The 24,799-nt window shown below is 68.3% G+C and overlaps 11 non-coding genes across 11 annotated transcripts; all 11 read left to right on the forward strand.

Moving 5' to 3' along the window:
- Positions 1-2,725: 2,725 nt before the first annotated feature.
- On the forward strand, positions 2,726-2,844 carry LOC132512103 (5S ribosomal RNA). Its single transcript, XR_009537840.1, has one exon. It is a non-coding gene; the product is annotated as a 5S ribosomal RNA (ribosomal RNA).
- A 2,725-nt stretch (positions 2,845-5,569) lies between these two features.
- LOC132512104 (5S ribosomal RNA) lies at positions 5,570-5,688 on the forward strand. Its single transcript, XR_009537841.1, has one exon. It is a non-coding gene; the product is annotated as a 5S ribosomal RNA (ribosomal RNA).
- Positions 5,689-8,380: 2,692 nt separating this feature from the next.
- LOC132512105 (5S ribosomal RNA) lies at positions 8,381-8,499 on the forward strand. The gene has a single exon (XR_009537842.1). It is a non-coding gene; the product is annotated as a 5S ribosomal RNA (ribosomal RNA).
- A 937-nt stretch (positions 8,500-9,436) lies between these two features.
- Positions 9,437-9,555, forward strand: LOC132512106 (5S ribosomal RNA). The gene has a single exon (XR_009537843.1). It is a non-coding gene; the product is annotated as a 5S ribosomal RNA (ribosomal RNA).
- Positions 9,556-12,248: 2,693 nt separating this feature from the next.
- On the forward strand, positions 12,249-12,366 carry LOC132512364 (5S ribosomal RNA). The gene has a single exon (XR_009538100.1). It is a non-coding gene; the product is annotated as a 5S ribosomal RNA (ribosomal RNA).
- A 936-nt stretch (positions 12,367-13,302) lies between these two features.
- Positions 13,303-13,421, forward strand: LOC132512107 (5S ribosomal RNA). Its single transcript, XR_009537844.1, has one exon. It is a non-coding gene; the product is annotated as a 5S ribosomal RNA (ribosomal RNA).
- A 937-nt stretch (positions 13,422-14,358) lies between these two features.
- On the forward strand, positions 14,359-14,477 carry LOC132512109 (5S ribosomal RNA). Its single transcript, XR_009537846.1, has one exon. It is a non-coding gene; the product is annotated as a 5S ribosomal RNA (ribosomal RNA).
- Positions 14,478-17,202: 2,725 nt separating this feature from the next.
- Positions 17,203-17,321, forward strand: LOC132512110 (5S ribosomal RNA). Its single transcript, XR_009537847.1, has one exon. It is a non-coding gene; the product is annotated as a 5S ribosomal RNA (ribosomal RNA).
- Positions 17,322-20,005: 2,684 nt separating this feature from the next.
- Positions 20,006-20,124, forward strand: LOC132512111 (5S ribosomal RNA). Its single transcript, XR_009537848.1, has one exon. It is a non-coding gene; the product is annotated as a 5S ribosomal RNA (ribosomal RNA).
- A 936-nt stretch (positions 20,125-21,060) lies between these two features.
- Positions 21,061-21,179, forward strand: LOC132512112 (5S ribosomal RNA). Its single transcript, XR_009537849.1, has one exon. It is a non-coding gene; the product is annotated as a 5S ribosomal RNA (ribosomal RNA).
- A 2,724-nt stretch (positions 21,180-23,903) lies between these two features.
- On the forward strand, positions 23,904-24,022 carry LOC132512113 (5S ribosomal RNA). The gene has a single exon (XR_009537850.1). It is a non-coding gene; the product is annotated as a 5S ribosomal RNA (ribosomal RNA).
- Positions 24,023-24,799: the final 777 nt, after the last annotated feature.

Raw genomic sequence — 24,799 nt, forward strand, 5'->3', positions numbered from 1 at the left:
TTTTGCCTCCCGCTCCGCCCGCCTTCTCCTTCACTCGCCCGCGGCGGGGGGGTGGGGGGTGGGGGTGGGGGTGGGGGGCAGCCGGCTCCGCCCCCGCCGAGCCCCGCTGCAGGCAGTAGTCAAGGTGGTTTGCCTGCCCGAGCAGGAAGCTTGGGCGATGGCAGAAGCGGGAAGAAACTCTTGAGCACAGGTTCTTGGGATCCACGGAGCAGCGCATGCACATGCGATGGCTGCCTACACAGCTGGCTTGCTTGTCTGTGGGGAAAGGCGAGATGGGTCAGGGCCTGGGTTCCTGAGGGGCTGAGAATCAAGGCAGGGATAGAAGAAAGGGGACAGGCCCACATCCCCTGAACCCACGCCGGCGCCCACTCACCTTTGTGGAAAATACGATTGAAAAGTGCCCGCAAGAATCTCTTCAGATGCCTCCAGAGTTGAGGGAAGAAGGGGAGGGGGGAGGCCGGGAGCAGGGTGAGCCCTGAAATCCAACCCTTGTCCGGTCACACCCCAGCAGCCCTCCCACCTCAGCCCCTTCAAGACCCCAGGGCTCCCCCAACCGCGCTGCACAGATCCTGCCCTGACCATAGTCACCACGTTGATCCCCACGTTGAGCAAGATGAAGCTGACCGGGATCAGAAGAATTGAGTATCCTTGCTCCTGGCATTTCCTGGGGATGGGGCCAGTGAACGGCTCGGCTCGGTAGTAGTTTCGCTCACCCATGGCCGTTGGTCCCAGGACTGCCTGGGCCCCCTGCCCTCCAGTTTTAACTGGGAGCCAGACTGGGTCATAATGGGGCAGGTGGTGAGGTCACAGTGAGGGAGGGGGATGAAAAGGAGGGCCCAGAGTGGCATTCCCTGGTAACCAGGGTCAGGTAAGCTGAGGCTGGACAGTCAAACAGGGCCCGGTGGCCGGCATACATCCCCTCGAGCGGTCATTCATTCGCTCACCGCCCGCTGACTCACTTGTTCAAATGACGCATTGCGTCTCTTGGCCCCTCTTGAGACTAGGAAGACCTTGGCCTCAGAGGCCTGCTGAAGGCCTGGCTGGAGTCCAGAGCCTCAGCCTTCTTCATGCCCTTCACTGGGCCTGGAGCTGGACCTGCCCAGATGTGGAACCTCCCAGTTTGGAAGCAACTTCTTGTATGAGGCTCTCTGTGGACAGGGACAGCTGAGACACAGAGGAGGTGCCCAGAGACCAGGGGTTTGGAGTCTGCAGCTGCAGATGTACTTAGTGCATGGTATAGGACCAGGAGGGGCCTGCTGGCGGAACTGTGGCCACTAAACCAAAGGGACCCTCAGGCCAAGAAGGGGACACTGGCTTCTTATTGCAGGAAGCCAAGCGCAGGGACCCAGGCTGGCAGAAGGAGTGGCGCTTCCAAGCCACAGACCACCAATGTTTCCTGGACTCTGGCGCTCTTTATTCCTCTCTCCATGCCCTGCCGCCCCCTGCCCCTGCCCCCATTTGCTGCTGGTAAGTTCATTTTCCCAGTCTGGCTCCCGTGCAGAGAGGGCCTGGAGGCCGAGGTGGAAGGTAGCAGCGAGTTGGCCCGCGCTTGGCCCTCCTGCGGTTGCCGCTTCAGCACCAGACTGTCATACACCTGGTAGTTGGCATGGCCTCCCGGGTTCCGGCTGAGTGGCATGAAGGTGGGCGGGGGTGGAGGGTGCTCGGTAGCCTGGACGTCGGGCAGGAGGTGAGAGGGGCGGAGGAGCAGCGCTGAGCTGGGAGCCGGGGCCCGCTGGTCCGAGGCCTCGGCCAGTACCGTGAGGGAGGCGGAGGTGGCCACAGGGCGCCGCAAGGGCAGGATCTCAGCCCATTCGGCCGCCGGGTGCCGCACCTCGTGGGGATCGCGGGAGTAATCCAAGTGTCCCGTGGAGGGGTGCGGGCTGCGGTTGGACTCGCTGTGAGCACAGCTGGGGAGGCTACGTCTGTGGGCCGGTGGGGTGTCGCGCTACCAGGCTTCGGGCCGGTAGCCCCGAGGCACCAGAGCGGATGGAGGCTCAGAGCCCTCCAGACCCAGACTCCGCCGCGGGCCCAGTTGCCGTCCTTTCGGCCCGCGAGCCCCTCGACCTGCACCTGGCCGCCCCCACCGGCGCCCAGCCCCGGCGCCGCCACCTGTGTGCCGGTGTGTCCCTCCACAGCTCCCTCCGACAAAAGCCCCCCCCCCACACCACCCCGCCCCTCTGGCGTGTCACCGCGGCCGGGTGCGGGAGCGGGATCGAGGGCAGGGGCCGCTTCCCCGGGCCTGCCGGCCACCAGGGGCGGGGTCCTGAGCTCGGCGGGGGCTGTGGGGGCAAGGGTGGCCTGGCCGGGGCTGAGGGGCCGTGGCGACTCAATGGTGGCTCCCAGTGGCTTCGGGCCAGCTGCTGTCGGGCAGGAGGGCCGGCCCGGGCTGCGGCCGGGCTGCGCCTAGCGCCGCGTGGGCGGGCAGGGCCGAGGCCCAAGGGACCGCGGGCCCCGGGCCCTGAAGCCTCCGGGGCCACGTGCCTGTGAGCGACGTGCGGGATCTTGGGCGGGGCGCCAAGCGCCGAAGGGTTTGCTGGGTCACGGCCGCCCTGGGCTGGGAGGTGGTCGCCAAACCCTCCGCCGCCGCCCGATACCCGAGACCTCCGTTCCCCCTGCCTGGGCGGGCGAGGGGGCCCTGCCGGGGCGGGCCGGCCGCCGGGCTGGCGTTAAGGCGCCAGCGCCAGCGAAAGTGGGCCTCAAGAGGCAGCCCGCGGCCCCCGCCCCCGTCTACGGCCATACCACCCTGAACGCGCCCGATCTCGTCTGATCTCGGAAGCTAAGCAGGGTCGGGCCTGGTTAGTACTTGGATGGGAGACCGCCTGGGAATACCGGGTGCTGTAGGCTTTTTGCCTCCCGCTCCGCCCGCCTTCTCCTTCACTCGCCCGCGGCGGGGGGGGGGGGGGTGGGGGTGGGGGTGGGGGGCAGCCGGCTCCGCCCCCGCCGAGCCCCGCTGCAGGCAGTAGTCAAGGTGGTTTGCCTGCCCGAGCAGGAAGCTTGGGCGATGGCAGAAGCGGGAAGAAACTCTTGAGCACAGGTTCTTGGGATCCACGGAGCAGCGCATGCACATGCGATGGCTGCCTACACAGCTGGCTTGCTTGTCTGTGGGGAAAGGCGAGATGGGTCAGGGCCTGGGTTCCTGAGGGGCTGAGAATCAAGGCAGGGATAGAAGAAAGGGGACAGGCCCACATCCCCTGAACCCACGCCGGCGCCCACTCACCTTTGTGGAAAATACGATTGAAAAGTGCCCGCAAGAATCTCTTCAGATGCCTCCAGAGTTGAGGGAAGAAGGGGAGGGGGGAGGCCGGGAGCAGGGTGAGCCCTGAAATCCAACCCTTGTCCGGTCACACCCCAGCAGCCCTCCCACCTCAGCCCCTTCAAGACCCCAGGGCTCCCCCAACCGCGCTGCACAGATCCTGCCCTGACCATAGTCACCACGTTGATCCCCACGTTGAGCAAGATGAAGCTGACCGGGATCAGAAGAATTGAGTATCCTTGCTCCTGGCATTTCCTGGGGATGGGGCCAGTGAACGGCTCGGCTCGGTAGTAGTTTCGCTCACCCATGGCCGTTGGTCCCAGGACTGCCTGGGCCCCCTGCCCTCCAGTTTTAACTGGGAGCCAGACTGGGTCATAATGGGGCAGGTGGTGAGGTCACAGTGAGGGAGGGGGATGAAAAGGAGGGCCCAGAGTGGCATTCCCTGGTAACCAGGGTCAGGTAAGCTGAGGCTGGACAGTCAAACAGGGCCCGGTGGCCGGCATACATCCCCTCGAGCGGTCATTCATTCGCTCACCGCCCGCTGACTCACTTGTTCAAATGACACATTGCGTCTCTTGGCCCCTCTTGAGACTAGGAAGACCTTGGCCTCAGAGGCCTGCTGAAGGCCTGGCTGGAGTCCAGAGCCTCAGCCTTCTTCATGCCCTTCACTGGGCCTGGAGCTGGACCTGCCCAGATGTGGAACCTCCCAGTTTGGAAGCAACTTCTTGTATGAGGCTCTCTGTGGACAGGGACAGCTGAGACACAGAGGAGGTGCCCAGAGACCAGGGGTTTGGAGTCTGCAGCTGCAGATGTACTTAGTGCATGGTATAGGACCAGGAGGGGCCTGCTGGCGGAACTGTGGCCACTAAACCAAAGGGACCCTCAGGCCAAGAAGGGGACACTGGCTTCTTATTGCAGGAAGCCAAGCGCAGGGACCCAGGCTGGCAGAAGGAGTGGCGCTTCCAAGCCACAGACCACCAATGTTTCCTGGACTCTGGCGCTCTTTATTCCTCTCTCCATGCCCTGCCGCCCCCTGCCCCTGCCCCCATTTGCTGCTGGTAAGTTCATTTTCCCAGTCTGGCTCCCGTGCAGAGAGGGCCTGGAGGCCGAGGTGGAAGGTAGCAGCGAGTTGGCCCGCGCTTGGCCCTCCTGCGGTTGCCGCTTCAGCACCAGACTGTCATACACCTGGTAGTTGGCATGGCCTCCCGGGTTCCGGCTGAGTGGCATGAAGGTGGGCGGGGGTGGAGGGTGCTCGGTAGCCTGGACGTCGGGCAGGAGGTGAGAGGGGCGGAGGAGCAGCGCTGAGCTGGGAGCCGGGGCCCGCTGGTCCGAGGCCTCGGCCAGTACCGTGAGGGAGGCGGAGGTGGCCACAGGGCGCCGCAAGGGCAGGATCTCAGCCCATTCGGCCGCCGGGTGCCGCACCTCGTGGGGATCGCGGGAGTAATCCAAGTGTCCCGTGGAGGGGTGCGGGCTGCGGTTGGACTCGCTGTGAGCACAGCTGGGGAGGCTACGTCTGTGGGCCGGTGGGGTGTCGCGCTACCAGGCTTCGGGCCGGTAGCCCCGAGGCACCAGAGCGGATGGAGGCTCAGAGCCCTCCAGACCCAGACTCCGCCGCGGGCCCAGTTGCCGTCCTTTCGGCCCGCGAGCCCCTCGACCTGCACCTGGCCGCCCCCACCGGCGCCCAGCCCCGGCGCCGCCACCTGTGTGCCGGTGTGTCCCTCCACAGCTCCCTCCGACAAAAGCCCCCCCCCCACACCACCCCGCCCCTCTGGCGTGTCACCGCGGCCGGGTGCGGGAGCGGGATCGAGGGCAGGGGCCGCTTCCCCGGGCCTGCCGGCCACCAGGGGCGGGGTCCTGAGCTCGGCGGGGGCTGTGGGGGCAAGGGTGGCCTGGCCGGGGCTGAGGGGCCGTGGCGACTCAATGGTGGCTCCCAGTGGCTTCGGGCCAGCTGCTGTCGGGCAGGAGGGCCGGCCCGGGCTGCGGCCGGGCTGCGCCTAGCGCCGCGTGGGCGGGCAGGGCCGAGGCCCAAGGGACCGCGGGCCCCGGGCCCTGAAGCCTCCGGGGCCACGTGCCTGTGAGCGACGTGCGGGATCTTGGGCGGGGCGCCAAGCGCCGAAGGGTTTGCTGGGTCACGGCCGCCCTGGGCTGGGAGGTGGTCGCCAAACCCTCCGCCGCCGCCCGATACCCGAGACCTCCGTTCCCCCTGCCTGGGCGGGCGAGGGGGCCCTGCCGGGGCGGGCCGGCCGCCGGGCTGGCGTTAAGGCGCCAGCGCCAGCGAAAGTGGGCCTCAAGAGGCAGCCCGCGGCCCCCGCCCCCGTCTACGGCCATACCACCCTGAACGCGCCCGATCTCGTCTGATCTCGGAAGCTAAGCAGGGTCGGGCCTGGTTAGTACTTGGATGGGAGACCGCCTGGGAATACCGGGTGCTGTAGGCTTTTTGCCTCCCGCTCCGCCCGCCTTCTCCTTCACTCGCCCGCGGCGGGGGGGTGGGGGGTGGGGGTGGGGGTGGGGGTGGGGGGCAGCCGGCTCCGCCCCCGCCGAGCCCCGCTGCAGGCAGTAGTCAAGGTGGTTTGCCTGCCCGAGCAGGAAGCTTGGGCGATGGCAGAAGCGGGAAGAAACTCTTGAGCACAGGTTCTTGGGATCCACGGAGCAGCGCATGCACATGCGATGGCTGCCTACACAGCTGGCTTGCTTGTCTGTGGGGAAAGGCGAGATGGGTCAGGGCCTGGGTTCCTGAGGGGCTGAGAATCAAGGCAGGGATAGAAGAAAGGGGACAGGCCCACATCCCCTGAACCCACGCCGGCGCCCACTCACCTTTGTGGAAAATACGATTGAAAAGTGCCCGCAAGAATCTCTTCAGATGCCTCCAGAGTTGAGGGAAGAAGGGGAGGGGGGAGGCCGGGAGCAGGGTGAGCCCTGAAATCCAACCCTTGTCCGGTCACACCCCAGCAGCCCTCCCACCTCAGCCCCTTCAAGACCCCAGGGCTCCCCCAACCGCGCTGCACAGATCCTGCCCTGACCATAGTCACCACGTTGATCCCCACGTTGAGCAAGATGAAGCTGACCGGGATCAGAAGAATTGAGTATCCTTGCTCCTGGCATTTCCTGGGGATGGGGCCAGTGAACGGCTCGGCTCGGTAGTAGTTTCGCTCACCCATGGCCGTTGGTCCCAGGACTGCCTGGGCCCCCTGCCCTCCAGTTTTAACTGGGAGCCAGACTGGGTCATAATGGGGCAGGTGGTGAGGTCACAGTGAGGGAGGGGGATGAAAAGGAGGGCCCAGAGTGGCATTCCCTGGTAACCAGGGTCAGGTAAGCTGAGGCTGGACAGTCAAACAGGGCCCGGTGGCCGGCATACATCCCCTCGAGCGGTCATTCATTCGCTCACCGCCCGCTGACTCACTTGTTCAAATGACACATTGCGTCTCTTGGCCCCTCTTGAGACTAGGAAGACCTTGGCCTCAGAGGCCTGCTGAAGGCCTGGCTGGAGTCCAGAGCCTCAGCCTTCTTCATGCCCTTCACTGGGCCTGGAGCTGGACCTGCCCAGATGTGGAACCTCCCAGTTTGGAAGCAACTTCTTGTATGAGGCTCTCTGTGGACAGGGACAGCTGAGACACAGAGGAGGTGCCCAGAGACCAGGGGTTTGGAGTCTGCAGCTGCAGATGTACTTAGTGCATGGTATAGGACCAGGAGGGGCCTGCTGGCGGAACTGTGGCCACTAAACCAAAGGGACCCTCAGGCCAAGAAGGGGACACTGGCTTCTTATTGCAGGAAGCCAAGCGCAGGGACCCAGGCTGGCAGAAGGAGTGGCGCTTCCAAGCCACAGACCACCAATGTTTCCTGGACTCTGGCGCTCTTTATTCCTCTCTCCATGCCCTGCCGCCCCCTGCCCCTGCCCCCATTTGCTGCTGGTAAGTTCATTTTCCCAGTCTGGCTCCCGTGCAGAGAGGGCCTGGAGGCCGAGGTGGAAGGTAGCAGCGAGTTGGCCCGCGCTTGGCCCTCCTGCGGTTGCCGCTTCAGCACCAGACGGTCATACACCTGGTAGTTGGCATTGCCTCCCGGGTTCCGGCTGAGTGGCATGAAGGTGGGCGGGGGTGGAGGGTGCTCGGTAGCCTGGACGTCGGGCAGGAGGTGAGAGGGGCGGAGGAGCAGCGCTGAGCTGGGAGCCGGGGCCCGCTGGTCCGAGGCCTCGGCCAGTACCGTGAGGGAGGCGGAGGTGGCCACAGGGCGCCGCAAGGGCAGGATCTCAGCCCATTCGGCCGCCGGGTGCCGCACCTCGTGGGGATCGCGGGAGTAATCCAAGTGTCCCGTGGAGGGGTGCAGGCTGCGGTTGGACTCGCTGTGAGCACAGCTGGGGAGGCTACGTCTGTGGGCCGGTGGGGTGTCGCGCTACCAGGCTTCGGGCCGGTAGCCCCGAGGCACCAGAGCGGATGGAGGCTCAGAGCCCTCCAGACCCAGACTCCGCCGCGGGCCCAGTTGCCGTCCTTTCGGCCCGCGAGCCCCTCGACCTGCACCTGGCCGCCCCCACCGGCGCCCAGCCCCGGCGCCGCCACCTGTGTGCCGGTGTGTCCCTCCACAGCTCCCTCCGACAGAAGCCCCCCCACACACCACCCCGCCCCTCTGGCGTGTCACCGCGGCCGGGTGCGGGAGCGGGATCGAGGACAGGGGCCGCTTCCCCGGGCCTGCCGGCCACCAGGGGCGGGGTCCTGAGCTCGGCGGGGGCTGTGGGGGCAAGGGTGGCCTGGCCGGGGCTGAGGGGCCGTGGCGACTCAATGGTGGCTCCCAGTGGCTTCGGGCCAGCTGCTGTCAGGCAGGAGGGCCGGCCCGGGCTGCGGCCGGGCTGCGCCTAGCGCCGCGTGGGCGGGCAGGGCCGAGGCCCAAGGGACCTGTGAGCGACGTGCGGGATCTTGGGCGGGGCGCCAAGCGCCGAAGGGTTTGCTGGGTCACGGCCGCCCTGGGCTGGGAGGTGGTCGCCAAACCCTCCGCCGCCGCCCGATACCCGAGACCTCCGTTCCCCCTGCCTGGGCGGGCGAGGGGGCCCTGCCGGGGCGGGCCGGCCGCCGGGCTGGCGTTAAGGCGCCAGCGCCAGCGAAAGTGGGCCTCAAGAGGCAGCCCGCGGCCCCCGCCCCCGTCTACGGCCATACCACCCTGAACGCGCCCGATCTCGTCTGATCTCGGAAGCTAAGCAGGGTCGGGCCTGGTTAGTACTTGGATGGGAGACCGCCTGGGAATACCGGGTGCTGTAGGCTTTTTGCCTCCCGCTCCGCCCGCCTTCTCCTTCACTCGCCCGCGGCGGGGGCCGCCGGCACCGCCCCCGCCGGGCCCCGCTGCAGGCCCCGCCTCCTCAGGCCCCTCCCACCACGGCGCGCGCCGGCGGGGGCGCTCCCCGCCGGCCCGGCCGGCCAGGCGGCCAGAAGGCGGCCCTGGAAGGCAGCCGCACCCCAGACGCTCCTGGGGCGGCTGGCCCGGACTCAGACTCCGCCGCGGGCCCAGTTGCCGTCCTTTCGGCCCGCGAGCCCCTCGACCTGCACCTGGCCGCCCCCACCGGCGCCCAGCCCCGGCGCCGCCACCTGTGTGCCGGTGTGTCCCTCCACAGCTCCCTCCGACAAAAGCCCCCCCCCCACACCACCCCGCCCCTCTGGCGTGTCACCGCGGCCGGGTGCGGGAGCGGGATCGAGGGCAGGGGCCGCTTCCCCGGGCCTGCCGGCCACCAGGGGCGGGGTCCTGAGCTCGGCGGGGGCTGTGGGGGCAAGGGTGGCCTGGCCGGGGCTGAGGGGCCGTGGCGACTCAATGGTGGCTCCCAGTGGCTTCGGGCCAGCTGCTGTCGGGCAGGAGGGCCGGCCCGGGCTGCGGCCGGGCTGCGCCTAGCGCCGCGTGGGCGGGCAGGGCCGAGGCCCAAGGGACCGCGGGCCCCGGGCCCTGAAGCCTCCGGGGCCACGTGCCTGTGAGCGACGTGCGGGATCTTGGGCGGGGCGCCAAGCGCCGAAGGGTTTGCTGGGTCACGGCCGCCCTGGGCTGGGAGGTGGTCGCCAAACCCTCCGCCGCCGCCCGATACCCGAGACCTCCGTTCCCCCTGCCTGGGCGGGCGAGGGGGCCCTGCCGGGGCGGGCCGGCCGCCGGGCTGGCGTTAAGGCGCCAGCGCCAGCGAAAGTGGGCCTCAAGAGGCAGCCCGCGGCCCCCGCCCCCGTCTACGGCCATACCACCCTGAACGCGCCCGATCTCGTCTGATCTCGGAAGCTAAGCAGGGTCGGGCCTGGTTAGTACTTGGATGGGAGACCGCCTGGGAATACCGGGTGCTGTAGGCTTTTTGCCTCCCGCTCCGCCCGCCTTCTCCTTCACTCGCCCGCGGCGGGGGGGGGGTGGGGGTGGGGGTGGGGGTGGGGGGCAGCCGGCTCCGCCCCCGCCGAGCCCCGCTGCAGGCAGTAGTCAAGGTGGTTTGCCTGCCCGAGCAGGAAGCTTGGGCGATGGCAGAAGCGGGAAGAAACTCTTGAGCACAGGTTCTTGGGATCCACGGAGCAGCGCATGCACATGCGATGGCTGCCTACACAGCTGGCTTGCTTGTCTGTGGGGAAAGGCGAGATGGGTCAGGGCCTGGGTTCCTGAGGGGCTGAGAATCAAGGCAGGGATAGAAGAAAGGGGACAGGCCCACATCCCCTGAACCCACGCCGGCGCCCACTCACCTTTGTGGAAAATACGATTGAAAAGTGCCCGCAAGAATCTCTTCAGATGCCTCCAGAGTTGAGGGAAGAAGGGGAGGGGGGAGGCCGGGAGCAGGGTGAGCCCTGAAATCCAACCCTTGTCCGGTCACACCCCAGCAGCCCTCCCACCTCAGCCCCTTCAAGACCCCAGGGCTCCCCCAACCGCGCTGCACAGATCCTGCCCTGACCATAGTCACCACGTTGATCCCCACGTTGAGCAAGATGAAGCTGACCGGGATCAGAAGAATTGAGTATCCTTGCTCCTGGCATTTCCTGGGGATGGGGCCAGTGAACGGCTCGGCTCGGTAGTAGTTTCGCTCACCCATGGCCGTTGGTCCCAGGACTGCCTGGGCCCCCTGCCCTCCAGTTTTAACTGGGAGCCAGACTGGGTCATAATGGGGCAGGTGGTGAGGTCACAGTGAGGGAGGGGGATGAAAAGGAGGGCCCAGAGTGGCATTCCCTGGTAACCAGGGTCAGGTAAGCTGAGGCTGGACAGTCAAACAGGGCCCGGTGGCCGGCATACATCCCCTCGAGCGGTCATTCATTCGCTCACCGCCCGCTGACTCACTTGTTCAAATGACACATTGCGTCTCTTGGCCCCTCTTGAGACTAGGAAGACCTTGGCCTCAGAGGCCTGCTGAAGGCCTGGCTGGAGTCCAGAGCCTCAGCCTTCTTCATGCCCTTCACTGGGCCTGGAGCTGGACCTGCCCAGATGTGGAACCTCCCAGTTTGGAAGCAACTTCTTGTATGAGGCTCTCTGTGGACAGGGACAGCTGAGACACAGAGGAGGTGCCCAGAGACCAGGGGTTTGGAGTCTGCAGCTGCAGATGTACTTAGTGCATGGTATAGGACCAGGAGGGGCCTGCTGGCGGAACTGTGGCCACTAAACCAAAGGGACCCTCAGGCCAAGAAGGGGACACTGGCTTCTTATTGCAGGAAGCCAAGCGCAGGGACCCAGGCTGGCAGAAGGAGTGGCGCTTCCAAGCCACAGACCACCAATGTTTCCTGGACTCTGGCGCTCTTTATTCCTCTCTCCATGCCCTGCCGCCCCCTGCCCCTGCCCCCATTTGCTGCTGGTAAGTTCATTTTCCCAGTCTGGCTCCCGTGCAGAGAGGGCCTGGAGGCCGAGGTGGAAGGTAGCAGCGAGTTGGCCGCGCTTGGCCCTCCTGCGGTTGCCGCTTCAGCACCAGAACGGTCATACACCTGGTAGTTGCATTGCCTCCCGGGTTCCGGCTGAGTGGCATGAAGGTGGGCGGGGGTGGAGGGTGCTCGGTAGCCTGGACGTCGGGCAGGAGGTGAGAGGGGCGGAGGAGCAGCGCTGAGCTGGGAGCCGGGGCCCGCTGGTCCGAGGCCTCGGCCAGTACCGTGAGGGAGGCGGAGGTGGCCACAGGGCGCCGCAAGGGCAGGATCTCAGCCCATTCGGCCGCCGGGTGCCGCACCTCGTGGGGATCGCGGGAGTAATCCAAGTGTCCCGTGGAGGGGTGCAGGCTGCGGTTGGACTCGCTGTGAGCACAGCTGGGGAGGCTACGTCTGTGGGCCGGTGGGGTGTCGCGCTACCAGGCTTCGGGCCGGTAGCCCCGAGGCACCAGAGCGGATGGAGGCTCAGAGCCCTCCAGACCCAGACTCCGCCGCGGGCCCAGTTGCCGTCCTTTCGGCCCGCGAGCCCCTCGACCTGCACCTGGCCGCCCCCACCGGCGCCCAGCCCCGGCGCCGCCACCTGTGTGCCGGTGTGTCCCTCCACAGCTCCCTCCGACAGAAGCCCCCCCACACACCACCCCCGCCCCTCTGGCGTGTCACCGCGGCCGGGTGCGGGAGCGGGATCGAGGACAGGGGCCGCTTCCCCCCCCCGGGCCTGCCGGCCACCAGGGGCGGGGTCCTGAGCTCGGCGGGGGCTGTGGGGGCAAGGGTGGCCTGGCCGGGGCTGAGGGGCCGTGGCGACTCAATGGTGGCTCCCAGTGGCTTCGGGCCAGCTGCTGTCAGGCAGGAGGGCCGGCCCGGGCTGCGGCCGGGCTGCGCCTAGCGCCGCGTGGGCGGGCAGGGCCGAGGCCCAAGGGACCTGTGAGCGACGTGCGGGATCTTGGGCGGGGCGCCAAGCGCCGAAGGGTTTGCTGGGTCACGGCCGCCCTGGGCTGGGAGGTGGTCGCCAAACCCTCCGCCGCCGCCCGATACCCGAGACCTCCGTTCCCCCTGCCTGGGCGGGCGAGGGGGCCCTGCCGGGGCGGGCCGGCCGCCGGGCTGGCGTTAAGGCGCCAGCGCCAGCGAAAGTGGGCCTCAAGAGGCAGCCCGCGGCCCCCGCCCCCGTCTACGGCCATACCACCCTGAACGCGCCCGATCTCGTCTGATCTCGGAAGCTAAGCAGGGTCGGGCCTGGTTAGTACTTGGATGGGAGACCGCCTGGGAATACCGGTGCTGTAGGCTTTTTGCCTCCCGCTCCGCCCGCCTTCTCCTTCACTCGCCCGCGGCGGGGGCCGCCGGCACCGCCCCCGCCGGGCCCCGCTGCAGGCCCCGCCTCCTCAGGCCCCTCCCACCACGGCGCGCGCCGGCGGGGGCGCTCCCGCCGGCCCGGCCGGCCAGGCGGCCAGAAGGCGGCCCTGGAAGGCAGCCGCACCCCAGACGCTCCTGGGGCGGCTGGCCCGGACTCAGACTCCGCCGCGGGCCCAGTTGCCGTCCTTTCGGCCCGCGAGCCCCTCGACCTGCACCTGGCCGCCCCCACCGGCGCCCAGCCCCGGCGCCGCCACCTGTGTGCCGGTGTGTCCCTCCACAGCTCCCTCCGACAAAAGCCCCCCCCCCACACCACCCCGCCCCTCTGGCGTGTCACCGCGGCCGGGTGCGGGAGCGGGATCGAGGGCAGGGGCCGCTTCCCCGGGCCTGCCGGCCACCAGGGGCGGGGTCCTGAGCTCGGCGGGGGCTGTGGGGGCAAGGGTGGCCTGGCCGGGGCTGAGGGGCCGTGGCGACTCAATGGTGGCTCCCAGTGGCTTCGGGCCAGCTGCTGTCGGGCAGGAGGGCCGGCCCGGGCTGCGGCCGGGCTGCGCCTAGCGCCGCGTGGGCGGGCAGGGCCGAGGCCCAAGGGACCGCGGGCCCCGGGCCCTGAAGCCTCCGGGGCCACGTGCCTGTGAGCGACGTGCGGGATCTTGGGCGGGGCGCCAAGCGCCGAAGGGTTTGCTGGGTCACGGCCGCCCTGGGCTGGGAGGTGGTCGCCAAACCCTCCGCCGCCGCCCGATACCCGAGACCTCCGTTCCCCCTGCCTGGGCGGGCGAGGGGGCCCTGCCGGGGCGGGCCGGCCGCCGGGCTGGCGTTAAGGCGCCAGCGCCAGCGAAAGTGGGCCTCAAGAGGCAGCCCGCGGCCCCCGCCCCCGTCTACGGCCATACCACCCTGAACGCGCCCGATCTCGTCTGATCTCGGAAGCTAAGCAGGGTCGGGCCTGGTTAGTACTTGGATGGGAGACCGCCTGGGAATACCGGGTGCTGTAGGCTTTTTGCCTCCCGCTCCGCCCGCCTTCTCCTTCACTCGCCCGCGGCGGGGGCCGCCGGCACCGCCCCCGCCGGGCCCCGCTGCAGGCCCCGCCTCCTCAGGCCCCTCCCACCACGGCGCGCGCCGGCGGGGGCGCTCCCCGCCGGCCCGGCCGGCCAGGCGGCCAGAAGGCGGCCCTGGAAGGCAGCCGCACCCCAGACGCTCCTGGGGCGGCTGGCCCGGACTCAGACTCCGCCGCGGGCCCAGTTGCCGTCCTTTCGGCCCGCGAGCCCCTCGACCTGCACCTGGCCGCCCCCACCGGCGCCCAGCCCCCGGCGCCGCCACCTGTGTGCCGGTGTGTCCCTCCACAGCTCCCTCCGACAAAAGCCCCCCCCCCACACCACCCCGCCCCTCTGGCGTGTCACCGCGGCCGGGTGCGGGAGCGGGATCGAGGGCAGGGGCCGCTTCCCCGGGCCTGCCGGCCACCAGGGGCGGGGTCCTGAGCTCGGCGGGGGCTGTGGGGGCAAGGGTGGCCTGGCCGGGGCTGAGGGGCCGTGGCGACTCAATGGTGGCTCCCAGTGGCTTCGGGCCAGCTGCTGTCGGGCAGGAGGGCCGGCCCGGGCTGCGGCCGGGCTGCGCCTAGCGCCGCGTGGGCGGGCAGGGCCGAGGCCCAAGGGACCGCGGGCCCCGGGCCCTGAAGCCTCCGGGGCCACGTGCCTGTGAGCGACGTGCGGGATCTTGGGCGGGGCGCCAAGCGCCGAAGGTTTGCTGGGTCACGGCCGCCCTGGGCTGGGAGGTGGTCGCCAAACCCTCCGCCGCCGCCCGATACCCGAGACCTCCGTTCCCCCTGCCTGGGCGGGCGAGGGGGCCCTGCCGGGGCGGGCCGGCCGCCGGGCTGGCGTTAAGGCGCCAGCGCCAGCGAAAGTGGGCCTCAAGAGGCAGCCCGCGGCCCCCGCCCCCGTCTACGGCCATACCACCCTGAACGCGCCCGATCTCGTCTGATCTCGGAAGCTAAGCAGGGTCGGGCCTGGTTAGTACTTGGATGGGAGACCGCCTGGGAATACCGGGTGCTGTAGGCTTTTTGCCTCCCGCTCCGCCCGCCTTCTCCTTCACTCGCCCGCGGCGGGGGGGTGGGGGGTGGGGGTGGGGGTGGGGGGCAGCCGGCTCCGCCCCCGCCGAGCCCCGCTGCAGGCAGTAGTCAAGGTGGTTTGCCTGCCCGAGCAGGAAGCTTGGGCGATGGCAGAAGCGGGAAGAAACTCTTGAGCACAGGTTCTTGGGATCCACGGAGCAGCGCATGCACATGCGATGGCTGCCTACACAGCTGGCTTGCTTGTCTGTGGGGAAAGGCGAGATGGGTCAGGGCCTGGGTTCCTGAGGGGCTGAGAATCAAGGCAGGGATAGAAGAAAGGGGACAGGCCCACATCCCCTGAACCCACGCCGGCGCCCACTCACCTTTGTGGAAAATACGATTGAAAAGTGCCCGCAAGAATCTCTTCAGATGCCTCCAGAGTTGAGGGAAGAAGGGGAGGGGGGAGGCCGGGAGCAGGGTGAGCCCTGAAATCCAACCCTTGTCCGGTCACACCCCAGCAGCCCTCCCACCTCAGCCCCTTCAAGACCCCAGGGCTCCCCCAACCGCGCTGCACAGATCCTGCCCTGACCATAGTCACCACGTTGATCCCCACGTTGAGCAAGATGAAGCTGACCGGGATCAGAAGAATTGAGTATCCTTGCTCCTGGCATTTCCTGGGGATGGGGCCAGTGAACGGCTCGGCTCGGTAGTAGTTTCGCTCACCCATGGCCGTTGGTCCCAGGACTGCCTGGGCCCCCTGCCCTCCAGTTTTAACTGGGAGCCAGACTGGGTCATAATGGGGCAGGTGGTGAGGTCACAGTGAGGGAGGGGGATGAAAAGGAGGGCCCAGAGTGGCATTCCCTGGTAACCAGGGTCAGGTAAGCTGAGGCTGGACAGTCAAACAGGGCCCGGTGGCCGGCATACATCCCCTCGAGCGGTCATTCATTCGCTCACCGCCCGCTGACTCACTTGTTCAAATGACACATTGCGTCTCTTGGCCCCTCTTGAGACTAGGAAGACCTTGGCCTCAGAGGCCTGCTGAAGGCCTGGCTGGAGTCCAGAGCCTCAGCCTTCTTCATGCCCTTCACTGGGCCTGGAGCTGGACCTGCCCAGATGTGGAACCTCCCAGTTTGGAAGCAACTTCTTGTATGAGGCTCTCTGTGGACAGGGACAGCTGAGACACAGAGGAGGTGCCCAGAGACCAGGGGTTTGGAGTCTGCAGCTGCAGATGTACTTAGTGCATGGTATAGGACCAGGAGGGGCCTGCTGGCGGAACTGTGGCCACTAAACCAAAGGGACCCTCAGGCCAAGAAGGGGACACTGGCTTCTTATTGCAGGAAGCCAAGCGCAGGGACCCAGGCTGGCAGAAGGAGTGGCGCTTCCAAGCCACAGACCACCAATGTTTCCTGGACTCTGGCGCTCTTTATTCCTCTCTCCATGCCCTGCCGCCCCCTGCCCCTGCCCCCATTTGCTGCTGGTAAGTTCATTTTCCCAGTCTGGCTCCCGTGCAGAGAGGGCCTGGAGGCCGAGGTGGAAGGTAGCAGCGAGTTGGCCCGCGCTTGGCCCTCCTGCGGTTGCCGCTTCAGCACCAGACTGTCATACACCTGGTAGTTGGCATGGCCTCCCGGGTTCCGGCTGAGTGGCATGAAGGTGGGCGGGGGTGGAGGGTGCTCGGTAGCCTGGACGTCGGGCAGGAGGTGAGAGGGGCGGAGGAGCAGCGCTGAGCTGGGAGCCGGGGCCCGCTGGTCCGAGGCCTCGGCCAGTACCGTGAGGGAGGCGGAGGTGGCCACAGGGCGCCGCAAGGGCAGGATCTCAGCCCATTCGGCCGCCGGGTGCCGCACCTCGTGGGGATCGCGGGAGTAATCCAAGTGTCCCGTGGAGGGGTGCGGGCTGCGGTTGGACTCGCTGTGAGCACAGCTGGGGAGGCTACGTCTGTGGGCCGGTGGGGTGTCGCGCTACCAGGCTTCGGGCCGGTAGCCCCGAGGCACCAGAGCGGATGGAGGCTCAGAGCCCTCCAGACCCAGACTCCGCCGCGGGCCCAGTTGCCGTCCTTTCGGCCCGCGAGCCCCTCGACCTGCACCTGGCCGCCCCCACCGGCGCCCAGCCCCGGCGCCGCCACCTGTGTGCCGGTGTGTCCCTCCACAGCTCCCTCCGACAAAAGCCCCCCCCCCACACCACCCCGCCCCTCTGGCGTGTCACCGCGGCCGGGTGCGGGAGCGGGATCGAGGGCAGGGGCCGCTTCCCCGGGCCTGCCGGCCACCAGGGGCGGGGTCCTGAGCTCGGCGGGGGCTGTGGGGGCAAGGGTGGCCTGGCCGGGGCTGAGGGGCCGTGGCGACTCAATGGTGGCTCCCAGTGGCTTCGGGCCAGCTGCTGTCGGGCAGGAGGGCCGGCCCGGGCTGCGGCCGGGCTGCGCCTAGCGCCGCGTGGGCGGGCAGGGCCGAGGCCCAAGGGACCGCGGGCCCCGGGCCCTGAAGCCTCCGGGGCCACGTGCCTGTGAGCGACGTGCGGGATCTTGGGCGGGGCGCCAAGCGCCGAAGGGTTTGCTGGGTCACGGCCGCCCTGGGCTGGGAGGTGGTCGCCAAACCCTCCGCCGCCGCCCGATACCCGAGACCTCCGTTCCCCCTGCCTGGGCGGGCGAGGGGGCCCTGCCGGGGCGGGCCGGCCGCCGGGCTGGCGTTAAGGCGCCAGCGCCAGCGAAAGTGGGCCTCAAGAGGCAGCCCGCGGCCCCCGCCCCCGTCTACGGCCATACCACCCTGAACGCGCCCGATCTCGTCTGATCTCGGAAGCTAAGCAGGGTCGGGCCTGGTTAGTACTTGGATGGGAGACCGCCTGGGAATACCGGGTGCTGTAGGCTTTTTGCCTCCCGCTCCGCCCGCCTTCTCCTTCACTCGCCCGCGGCGGGGGGGGGGGGGGTGGGGGTGGGGGGGGGGGCAGCCGGCTCCGCCCCCGCCGAGCCCCGCTGCAGGCAGTAGTCAAGGTGGTTTGCCTGCCCGAGCAGGAAGCTTGGGCGATGGCAGAAGCGGGAAGAAACTCTTGAGCACAGGTTCTTGGGATCCACGGAGCAGCGCATGCACATGCGATGGCTGCCTACACAGCTGGCTTGCTTGTCTGTGGGGAAAGGCGAGATGGGTCAGGGCCTGGGTTCCTGAGGGGCTGAGAATCAAGGCAGGGATAGAAGAAAGGGGACAGGCCCACATCCCCTGAACCCACGCCGGCGCCCACTCACCTTTGTGGAAAATACGATTGAAAAGTGCCCGCAAGAATCTCTTCAGATGCCTCCAGAGTTGAGGGAAGAAGGGGAGGGGGGAGGCCGGGAGCAGGGTGAGCCCTGAAATCCAACCCTTGTCCGGTCACACCCCAGCAGCCCTCCCACCTCAGCCCCTTCAAGACCCCAGGGCTCCCCCAACCGCGCTGCACAGATCCTGCCCTGACCATAGTCACCACGTTGATCCCCACGTTGAGCAAGATGAAGCTGACCGGGATCAGAAGAATTGAGTATCCTTGCTCCTGGCATTTCCTGGGGATGGGGCCAGTGAACGGCTCGGCTCGGTAGTAGTTTCGCTCACCCATGGCCGTTGGTCCCAGGACTGCCTGGGCCCCCTGCCCTCCAGTTTTAACTGGGAGCCAGACTGGGTCATAATGGGGCAGGTGGTGAGGTCACAGTGAGGGAGGGGGATGAAAAGGAGGGCCCAGAGTGGCATTCCCTGGTAACCAGGGTCAGGTAAGCTGAGGCTGGACAGTCAAACAGGGCCCGGTGGCCGGCATACATCCCCTCGAGCGGTCATTCATTCGCTCACCGCCCGCTGACTCACTTGTTCAAATGACACATTGCGTCTCTTGGCCCCTCTTGAGACTAGGAAGACCTTGGCCTCAGAGGCCTGCTGAAGGCCTGGCTGGAGTCCAGAGCCTCAGCCTTCTTCATGCCCTTCACTGGGCCTGGAGCTGGACCTGCCCAGATGTGGAACCTCCCAGTTTGGAAGCAACTTCTTGTATGAGGCTCTCTGTGGACAGGGACAGCTGAGACACAGAGGAGGTGCCCAGAGACCAGGGGTTTGGAGTCTGCAGCTGCAGATGTACTTAGTGCATGGTATAGGACCAGGAGGGGCCTGCTGGCGGAACTGTGGCCACTAAACCAAAGGGACCCTCAGGCCAAGAAGGGGACACTGGCTTCTTATTGCAGGAAGCCAAGCGCAGGGACCCAGGCTGGCAGAAGGAGTGGCGCTTCCAAGCCACAGACCACCAATGTTTCCTGGACTCTGGCGCTCTTTATTCCTCTCTCCATGCCCTGCCGCCCCCTGCCCCTGCCCCCATTTGCTGCTGGTAAGTTCATTTTCCCAGTCTGGCTCCCGTGCAGAGAGGGCCTGGAGGCCGAGGTGGAAGGTAGCAGCGAGTTGGCCCGCGCTTGGCCCTCCTGCGGTTGCCGCTTCAGCACCAGACGGTCATACACCTGGTAGTTGGCATTGCCTCCCGGTTCCGGCTGAGTGGCATGAAGGTGGGCGGGGGTGGAGGGTGCTCGGTAGCCTGGACGTCGGGCAGGAGGTGAGAGGGGCGGAGGAGCAGCGCTGAGCTGGGAGCCGGGGCCCGCTGGTCCGAGGCCTCGGCCAGTACCGTGAGGGAGGCGGAGGTGGCCACAGGGCGCCGCAAGGGCAGGATCTCAGCCCATTCGGCCGCCGGGTGCCGCACCTCGTGGGGATCGCGGGAGTAATCCAAGTGTCCCGTGGAGGGGTGCAGGCTGCGGTTGGACTCGCTGTGAGCACAGCTGGGGAGGCTACGTCTGTGGGCAGGTGGGGTGTCGCGCTACCAGGCTTCGGGCCGGTAGCCCCGAGGCACCAGAGCGGATGGAGGCTCAGAGCCCTCCAGACCCAGACTCCGCCGCGGGCCCAGTTGCCGTCCTTTCGGCCCGCGAGCCCCTCGACCTGCACCTGGCCGCCCCCACCGGCGCCCAGCCCCGGCGCCGCCACCTGTGTGCCGGTGTGTCCCTCCACAGCTCCCTCCGACAGAAGCCCCCCCACACACCACCCCGCCCCTCTGGCGTGTCACCGCGGCCGGGTGCGGGAGCGGGATCGAGGGCAGGGGCCGCTTCCCCGGGCCTGCCGGCCACCAGGGGCGGGGTCCTGAGCTCGGCGGGGGCTGTGGGGGCAAGGGTGGCCTGGCCGGGGCTGAGGGGCCGTGGCGACTCAATGGTGGCTCCCAGTGGCTTCGGGCCAGCTGCTGTCAGGCAGGAGGGCCGGCCCGGGCTGCGGCCGGGCTGCGCCTAGCGCCGCGTGGGCGGGCAGGGCCGAGGCCCAAGGGACCTGTGAGCGACGTGCGGGATCTTGGGCGGGGCGCCAAGCGCCGAAGGGTTTGCTGGGTCACGGCCGCCCTGGGCTGGGAGGTGGTCGCCAAACCCTCCGCCGCCGCCCGATACCCGAGACCTCCGTTCCCCCTGCCTGGGCGGGCGAGGGGGCCCTGCCGGGGCGGGCCGGCCGCCGGGCTGGCGTTAAGGCGCCAGCGCCAGCGAAAGTGGGCCTCAAGAGGCAGCCCGCGGCCCCCGCCCCCGTCTACGGCCATACCACCCTGAACGCGCCCGATCTCGTCTGATCTCGGAAGCTAAGCAGGGTCGGGCCTGGTTAGTACTTGGATGGGAGACCGCCTGGGAATACCGGGTGCTGTAGGCTTTTTGCCTCCCGCTCCGCCCGCCTTCTCCTTCACTCGCCCGCGGCGGGGGCCGCCGGCACCGCCCCCGCCGGGCCCCGCTGCAGGCCCCGCCTCCTCAGGCCCCTCCCACCACGGCGCGCGCCGGCGGGGGCGCTCCCCGCCGGCCCGGCCGGCCAGGCGGCCAGAAGGCGGCCCTGGAAGGCAGCCGCACCCCAGACGCTCCTGGGGCGGCTGGCCCGGACTCAGACTCCGCCGCGGGCCCAGTTGCCGTCCTTTCGGCCCGCGAGCCCCTCGACCTGCACCTGGCCGCCCCCACCGGCGCCCAGCCCCGGCGCCGCCACCTGTGTGCCGGTGTGTCCCTCCACAGCTCCCTCCGACAAAAGCCCCCCCCCACACCACCCCGCCCCTCTGGCGTGTCACCGCGGCCGGGTGCGGGAGCGGGATCGAGGGCAGGGGCCGCTTCCCCGGGCCTGCCGGCCACCAGGGGCGGGGTCCTGAGCTCGGCGGGGGCTGTGGGGGCAAGGGTGGCCTGGCCGGGGCTGAGGGGCCGTGGCGACTCAATGGTGGCTCCCAGTGGCTTCGGGCCAGCTGCTGTCGGGCAGGAGGGCCGGCCCGGGCTGCGGCCGGGCTGCGCCTAGCGCCGCGTGGGCGGGCAGGGCCGAGGCCCAAGGGACCGCGGGCCCCGGGCCCTGAAGCCTCCGGGGCCACGTGCCTGTGAGCGACGTGCGGGATCTTGGGCGGGGCGCCAAGCGCCGAAGGGTTTGCTGGGTCACGGCCGCCCTGGGCTGGGAGGTGGTCGCCAAACCCTCCGCCGCCGCCCGATACCCGAGACCTCCGTTCCCCCTGCCTGGGCGGGCGAGGGGGCCCTGCCGGGGCGGGCCGGCCGCCGGGCTGGCGTTAAGGCGCCAGCGCCAGCGAAAGTGGGCCTCAAGAGGCAGCCCGCGGCCCCCGCCCCCGTCTACGGCCATACCACCCTGAACGCGCCCGATCTCGTCTGATCTCGGAAGCTAAGCAGGGTCGGGCCTGGTTAGTACTTGGATGGGAGACCGCCTGGGAATACCGGGTGCTGTAGGCTTTTTGCCTCCCGCTCCGCCCGCCTTCTCCTTCACTCGCCCGCGGCGGGGGGGTGGGGGGTGGGGGTGGGGGTGGGGGGCAGCCGGCTCCGCCCCCGCCGAGCCCCGCTGCAGGCAGTAGTCAAGGTGGTTTGCCTGCCCGAGCAGGAAGCTTGGGCGATGGCAGAAGCGGGAAGAAACTCTTGAGCACAGGTTCTTGGGATCCACGGAGCAGCGCATGCACATGCGATGGCTGCCTACACAGCTGGCTTGCTTGTCTGTGGGGAAAGGCGAGATGGGTCAGGGCCTGGGTTCCTGAGGGGCTGAGAATCAAGGCAGGGATAGAAGAAAGGGGACAGGCCCACATCCCCTGAACCCACGCCGGCGCCCACTCACCTTTGTGGAAAATACGATTGAAAAGTGCCCGCAAGAATCTCTTCAGATGCCTCCAGAGTTGAGGGAAGAAGGGGAGGGGGGAGGCCGGGAGCAGGGTGAGCCCTGAAATCCAACCCTTGTCCGGTCACACCCCAGCAGCCCTCCCACCTCAGCCCCTTCAAGACCCCAGGGCTCCCCCAACCGCGCTGCACAGATCCTGCCCTGACCATAGTCACCACGTTGATCCCCACGTTGAGCAAGATGAAGCTGACCGGGATCAGAAGAATTGAGTATCCTTGCTCCTGGCATTTCCTGGGGATGGGGCCAGTGAACGGCTCGGCTCGGTAGTAGTTTCGCTCACCCATGGCCGTTGGTCCCAGGACTGCCTGGGCCCCCTGCCCTCCAGTTTTAACTGGGAGCCAGACTGGGTCATAATGGGGCAGGTGGTGAGGTCACAGTGAGGGAGGGGGATGAAAAGGAGGGCCCAGAGTGGCATTCCCTGGTAACCAGGGTCAGGTAAGCTGAGGCTGGACAGTCAAACAGGGCCCGGTGGCCGGCATACATCCCCTCGAGCGGTCATTCATTCGCTCACCGCCCGCTGACTCACTTGTTCAAATGACACATTGCGTCTCTTGGCCCCTCTTGAGACTAGGAAGACCTTGGCCTCAGAGGCCTGCTGAAGGCCTGGCTGGAGTCCAGAGCCTCAGCCTTCTTCATGCCCTTCACTGGGCCTGGAGCTGGACCTGCCCAGATGTGGAACCTCCCAGTTTGGAAGCAACTTCTTGTATGAGGCTCTCTGTGGACAGGGACAGCTGAGACACAGAGGAGGTGCCCAGAGACCAGGGGTTTGGAGTCTGCAGCTGCAGATGTACTTAGTGCATGGTATAGGACCAGGAGGGGCCTGCTGGCGGAACTGTGGCCACTAAACCAAAGGGACCCTCAGGCCAAGAAGGGGACACTGGCTTCTTATTGCAGGAAGCCAAGCGCAGGGACCCAGGCTGGCAGAAGGAGTGGCGCTTCCAAGCCACAGACCACCAATGTTTCCTGGACTCTGGCGCTCTTTATTCCTCTCTCCATGCCCTGCCGCCCCCTGCCCCTGCCCCCATTTGCTGCTGGTAAGTTCATTTTCCCAGTCTGGCTCCCGTGCAGAGAGGGCCTGGAGGCCGAGGTGGAAGGTAGCAGCGAGTTGGCCCGCGCTTGGCCCTCCTGCGGTTGCCGCTTCAGCACCAGACTGTCATACACCTGGTAGTTGGCATTGCCTCCCGGGTTCCGGCTGAGTGGCATGAAGGTGGGTGGGGGTGGAGGGTGCTCGGTAGCCTGGACGTCGGGCAGGAGGTGAGAGGGGCGGAGGAGCAGCGCTGAGCTGGGAGCCGGGGCCCGCTGGTCCGAGGCCTCGGCCAGTACCGTGAGGGAGGCGGAGGTGGCCACAGGGCGCCGCAAGGGCAGGATCTCAGCCCATTCGGCCGCCGGGTGCCGCACCTCGTGGGGATCGCGGGAGTAATCCAAGTGTCCCGTGGAGGGGTGCAGGCTGCGGTTGGACTCGCTGTGAGCACAGCTGGGGAGGCTACGTCTGTGGGCCGGTGGGGTGTCGCGCTACCAGGCTTCGGGCCGGTAGCCCCGAGGCACCAGAGCGGATGGAGGCTCAGAGCCCTCCAGACCCAGACTCCGCCGCGGGCCCAGTTGCCGTCCTTTCGGCCCGCGAGCCCCTCGACCTGCACCTGGCCGCCCCCACCGGCGCCCAGCCCCGGCGCCGCCACCTGTGTGCCGGTGTGTCCCTCCACAGCTCCCTCCGACAGAAGCCCCCCCCCACACCACCCCGCCCCTCTGGCGTGTCACCGCGGCCGGGTGCGGGAGCGGGATCGAGGGCAGGGGCCGCTTCCGCGGGCCTGCCGGCCACCAGGGGCGGGGTCCTGAGCTCGGCGGGGGCTGTGGGGGCAAGGGTGGCCTGGCCGGGGCTGAGGGGCCGTGGCGACTCAATGGTGGCTCCCAGTGGCTTCGGGCCAGCTGCTGTCGGGCAGGAGGGCCGGCCCGGGCTGCGGCCGGGCTGCGCCTAGCGCCGCGTGGGCGGGCAGGGCCGAGGCCCAAGGGACCGCGGGCCCCGGGCCCTGAAGCCTCCGGGGCCACGTGCCTGTGAGCGACGTGCGGGATCTTGGGCGGGGCGCCAAGCGCCGAAGGGTTTGCTGGGTCACGGCCGCCCTGGGCTGGGAGGTGGTCGCCAAACCCTCCGCCGCCGCCCGATACCCGAGACCTCCGTTCCCCCTGCCTGGGCGGGCGAGGGGGCCCTGCCGGGGCGGGCCGGCCGCCGGGCTGGCGTTAAGGCGCCAGCGCCAGCGAAAGTGGGCCTCAAGAGGCAGCCCGCGGCCCCCGCCCCCGTCTACGGCCATACCACCCTGAACGCGCCCGATCTCGTCTGATCTCGGAAGCTAAGCAGGGTCGGGCCTGGTTAGTACTTGGATGGGAGACCGCCTGGGAATACCGGGTGCTGTAGGCTTTTTGCCTCCCGCTCCGCCCGCCTTCTCCTTCACTCGCCCGCGGCGGGGGGGTGGGGGGTGGGGGTGGGGGTGGGGGGCAGCCGGCTCCGCCCCCGCCGAGCCCCGCTGCAGGCAGTAGTCAAGGTGGTTTGCCTGCCCGAGCAGGAAGCTTGGGCGATGGCAGAAGCGGGAAGAAACTCTTGAGCACAGGTTCTTGGGATCCACGGAGCAGCGCATGCACATGCGATGGCTGCCTACACAGCTGGCTTGCTTGTCTGTGGGGAAAGGCGAGATGGGTCAGGGCCTGGGTTCCTGAGGGGCTGAGAATCAAGGCAGGGATAGAAGAAAGGGGACAGGCCCACATCCCCTGAACCCACGCCGGCGCCCACTCACCTTTGTGGAAAATACGATTGAAAAGTGCCCGCAAGAATCTCTTCAGATGCCTCCAGAGTTGAGGGAAGAAGGGGAGGGGGGAGGCCGGGAGCAGGGTGAGCCCTGAAATCCAACCCTTGTCCGGTCACACCCCAGCAGCCCTCCCACCTCAGCCCCTTCAAGACCCCAGGGCTCCCCCAACCGCGCTGCACAGATCCTGCCCTGACCATAGTCACCACGTTGATCCCCACGTTGAGCAAGATGAAGCTGACCGGGATCAGAAGAATTGAGTATCCTTGCTCCTGGCATTTCCTGGGGATGGGGCCAGTGAACGGCTCGGCTCGGTAGTAGTTTCGCTCACCCATGGCCGTTGGTCCCAGGACTGCCTGGGCCCCCTGCCCTCCAGTTTTAACTGGGAGCCAGAC

The sequence above is a fragment of the Lagenorhynchus albirostris genome, chromosome 20 (assembly GCF_949774975.1).
Source record: "Lagenorhynchus albirostris chromosome 20, mLagAlb1.1, whole genome shotgun sequence".
NCBI lineage: Eukaryota > Metazoa > Chordata > Mammalia > Artiodactyla > Delphinidae > Lagenorhynchus > Lagenorhynchus albirostris.